Source organism: Marmota marmota, unplaced genomic scaffold (assembly GCF_001458135.2).
Source record: "Marmota marmota marmota unplaced genomic scaffold, marMar, whole genome shotgun sequence".
NCBI lineage: Eukaryota > Metazoa > Chordata > Mammalia > Rodentia > Sciuridae > Marmota > Marmota marmota.
The window spans coordinates 225036-229675 of record NW_025999985.1 but is presented as its reverse complement, the minus strand read 5'-3'; the positions used below and the strand labels follow the sequence as shown (position 1 = coordinate 229675).

The following is a 4640-nucleotide window of genomic DNA, read 5'->3' as shown; positions in this document are numbered from 1 at the left end:
TTTTTAATTTTTTTAATATTTATTTTTTAGTTATCGGCGGATACAACATCTTTGTTTTGTATGTGGTGCTGAGGATCGAACCTGGGCCGCGCTCATGCCAGGCGAGCGCGCTACCGCTTGAGCCACATCCCCAGCCCCAAGAGATCAGTTTTGAACAATCATGTGTCGTGACACATGACCAGTCAGGGTCACTCCAGGTGAACGGGGCTGGCATGAAATAATCACATAGAGGGGCTGGGGATGTGGCTCAAGCGGTACACGCTCGCCTGGCATGTGTGCAGCCCGGGTTCGATCCTCAGCACCACATACTAACAAAGATGTTGTGTCCGCCGAAAACCAAAAAAATAAATAAATATTAAAATTCTCTTCTCTCTCTCTCTCTTAAAAAAAAAAAAGAAAAGAAAAAGAAACAATCACACAGAGACAGAGAAATGCCTTTTCTTTGGTTCTGGGACGGCTCCTCTGACCCAGCTCCCACAAAGGACGCAAGGCAGGCAAGGAAGAGAGAGAGCAGCCTGGAACCCGGTTTTATTGGGGAGGCCATTCAAATGAGGCAAGGGGTAGGATTACAAGGAACAGGTGAGTGCAGCTCAACCCCACCAGGTGACGCCTACTCCTGGAGCCACGCCTCGTTACCTGAGCTGAGGCAGAGCCCAAGTTACTGTGGGCCTCAAAAAAGTGTTCAGTTTCTCTTGCTCAGGACTTCAGGGCATGTTTCCAGAGCGGCTCCCAACAACCCTGTGTTAAAAAGAAAATCACATGGGACAATATTTAAACTGACTAGAAACAAATAAGAGCATTACCTAAATACTCCTAAAATAGTAAAGGAAATTCATAGCTTTAAATCAAAAGAAAAAGATCATATCAGCACTCTCAAATCACTACTCTAACTTTCCCACTTGAGAAACTTTATAGTTTCTCAAGAGAAACTGTAGAAAGAGAAAGTGAAACCCAAAGCAGCAGACTGAAAAAAACTAATAAAGACAAAGGTGGAAATCAATGAACTAGAAAACAAAAAAGTAATTTAAAAAGTCAGTGAACCCAAATGTATTTACTTGAAAAAAAATGAAATGTTAACTAGAGCAACCAAGAAAAAAATTAACTAGGTCAGGAAAAAAAAAAAGAAAAAAAAAAAAACCCCAAATCTGTGAGAGTGCGGAGTGCAGCTTAGTGGCACAGCACTTGCTTGCATACCTTGTGGGAAGCCATTCTCACATACGATTTGAGTTACCTCCCTGGCTAGGTGAGAGGCACTTAGACACAACTGTGTCAGAGCCTTCCCCACCCTGTCCCAGGTGCGAGGGCTTGTCCATGTGGAGGTGTGCCTGACCACTGACCCAAAGACCAATCACTGACCCTGACCTTGGAATGCTGCCCCCCTCGACCTTCATTGGATGGAATTTTCCCTTGAATTGTTTGCTCCCCAATAAAAGCTCACTCCCTGGCGTGTTCTCTCTCTCTCTCTCTAGCTGGCCTCTTGTGTTAACCTCACCACCGCATTAGGTGGCTGGAGGCAGGAGCTAGGAGGAGCCATCTCTGAGCTGGGCAATAAAGGTAACGAGAATCATGTCTCTTTAATTTTAAAACTCACTAGTTAGTTTTTATGCTTCAAACCTCTATTATGAAGCTAGCGGGCTGGTCGCGTGGTTGAAGATACCTGGCTTTGGTCCCCACTACAACAAAAGCTAAAAGCAGAAATAAGCGGGTGGCTGAGTGTGGTGGTGCACTCCTGTGACCCCAACCACTCAGGAGCTAGGCAAGAGGACCCCAAGTTCTGAACCAGCCTCAGCAACTTTGCCAGAGTGTGTCTCAAAATTAACATTAAAAAGGCTGGATCCTGGCAGCTGGCAGGGCTGGGAGATGAGCCGGGTTCCCAGGAGCTGGCTGCAGGAATAAACTGAGAAAGGGGAAGCCAAGGACTCATCAACAAACATGAGTTTCTCAGGTGGAGGGTGGGCCTACTCTGGGACCTTAAGGGTCAGCTCCACGCTGGACAGTGCTAGAAAGAGAGTGCATCCAGAACCCCTCTATTTATTAGGGAAAAGATATTAGATAGAATATCCCACCAAATAAGGCAGGGGATAACATTTCAGAAAGGGAGATGGCCCAATCCCACTGGATAACACTCAAGTCCAGGGCTGAAGACTCCCTTGCAGAGTAAAGGCAAGGCCCACTTGCTTTGCATAGCGTGTGACTGCCGGGTTTCTGTTCTCACAACTAAAAGGCTCAGGGGTCACTCCAGGTAAACTGGGCTAACTGGGCTGCACGAAATAACCACACAAGAGACACAAATACCTTTTTCTTTGGGGTCACTGTGTCAGCTCCTCTGATCTTAAGGGTACGCGGAAAGAGAGAGCGAGATCACGTGCTGACCCCTTTTATTGAGGAGAAGCTATTTAAATGAGGCAAGGGGTCAGGTTTCAGGGGCTGAGTATCTTCATGATGTCCACTGTAAGCAGGTTGGCTGACACCTGGGTAGGCCACACCCAAGGGCACAGTAAGAGAAGGGGTCACACACAAGGCACTTCCATGGAAGATTCTATCCTAAACGGGGCAAGGGGTTGTATTACAAAGGAACAGGTGAGCATAGCTTCACCCATGGGGCTGTAGCAAGACACACCCAAGAAGGGTGCCACATTTCTGCAACTGAGAACCTCAGCACCCAGCTGGGGAATGTAACTCAGTCACGTGTAAGGTTGGCCTCCCACATGTGACCTGCGATGCCAGTTCAATACCTTCATTACTCAAGGCCGGGGATGGGGGGGGGTGCTTTACTCCTGCTCAGGATGGCCCCCGACAACTGGGGACACAGCTCAGTGGTAAAGTGCCCCCGTTACCCAAAAAAGAAAGATGACATCATCAAGAATTGAAAGGTTTACAAGATAATATCACAAACAATTTTATGCCATAAACAAAAAATAGATACATGAAACTACCCCCACATAAAAAATTATATTTCTAGGCTGCAGGAAGCCATCTGTGAATTACTTGAGGGTCTTCTCTTGGTATGGTAGCTGGGGAGATTTAGGTTTGGCACCGCGAACTATCATGGCTCTCCTGTGGCAATAGATTGCCCAATGCACATGACCTTTAGGTCCACTCTCCTAGGAAGACCCCTCATAGCAACTCTGGAGATGGGTGTAACCGTTGGGAACTGCACAGCCCTCCTTTAACCTTTTTTGGTGAAGGAAATTCTATGGAGAGTTTTTGATGTTTCCTAATATAAATAAAGCAAGCACAAGTTCCACTTCACCAGTGGTCTAGAAGCTCAATCCATGTGATAGGCTTGCCAGTCCCGCCCCTGCTTTTGAAATTATTTTCTGTGTCCTGTGGTTTTTTTGTTCTTCTACTTTTCCTAGCTTTTCTCAGCCACCCCATTCCACTAAGGGGGACCCCATTTCCACCACCTGTGTGGGATGCAGGCAAGACTAGGTATTGGGAGCCACTACGGACAGAAGTCCTGAGTAAAGGGTACTGAACAGTCATTGCACCCACAATACACTGGGGGATAAGGAAGGTGGGCTCCAGGAGTGGGCGTCACCCAACAGGGCTGAGCTACACTCACCTGTTGCTTTGTAATCCTACTCCTTTGGCCTTTTTGGGATAGAAGGAATATTCCATGGAACCTCCCCCTGTGCGTCCCCTGTGTAAGAATAAAGAATTCCAGTGGTTCTGTCTCTTTCCACAGAGCCCTATGGTCACAGAGCCATCCCAGATTTTGAAAGTGTACTTCTTCTGTTTCTGTGCTTTCTATGCCATTTTCTTAAGTTATTGGAATAGTCATATTTTGTGAACCCAGCATTAGGTCACCAGCTCTGATAGATGGCGATAACTAGGAATTTGTCCCTTGAATCAGCATTTGTCTAGACATAAATAACAGGAAAAGAGTTTTTAAAAATTTGAATGGCTGTATAGTAACTACAGAAGTAGAACTTGTAACTGAATTAGGAACACTTCAGGAATACTATGTGCAAACTCATCTCACGTAGAAAAGCCGAGGTCCAGTCGGCTTTACAAAGCCATTAAGGATCACTAAGCTTTAATTCAGATAAAAAGCCAAAGGCAGTGGAGGAAAAGAACATTGCAGACCAATATCCCTCATGAACACAGGTGACAAACAACAACATACCAGCAAAATTGATTGTTATGGGCTGACTTCAAAACTCCTCACCGACTTAGCCCATTTTGTTCAGATACCCCACCTTATATGAAGTTGGCCCCCTCCCACCTGGTGCCCACATCTGCCCCCTACGCCTCCTAACCACAAGTTCCTGTTTTGACAGCACAGCTGTATAAATTCATACCTCTCATTCCTCCCTTCTGAAAATGTAATTTCTAAGGATGTGACTTTCTTTGATATAAAACCTGATAATTTTCCACTTTTTTGAAATGTATCTTGTGATTACAGTTGCGTCTTCTGTCCCCACTTTTTGCAGTTTTTAGTTTTATAAGCCTGTCCCTACCCTCAACTGGAGTTGAGATGTGGCAACAGATTTAGATCTGTGTTGCTGCCAGCAATACAGGTTGCATGTTCTGCTTTTACATTGACCTGATGAATTAATCAGAATGTGTCAGAACATTATGAGGCACAATCTACCAAGAATTATAAACTATGGCTAAGAGGGACTGTGGGAGTCCTG

General features: G+C 45.5%; 1 protein-coding gene across 1 annotated transcript in view; it reads right to left on the bottom strand.

Annotated features, from left to right (window-relative positions):
- Positions 1-907, bottom strand: part of Znf614 (zinc finger protein 614) — an 8315-nt gene extending 7408 nt beyond the window's left edge. Inside the window, exon 1 of the mRNA XM_015507392.2 lies at positions 637-907. The gene's annotated coding sequence lies outside the window, so the exon portion shown is untranslated. The remainder of the gene's footprint in view (positions 1-636) is intronic.
- Positions 908-4640: the final 3733 nt, after the last annotated feature.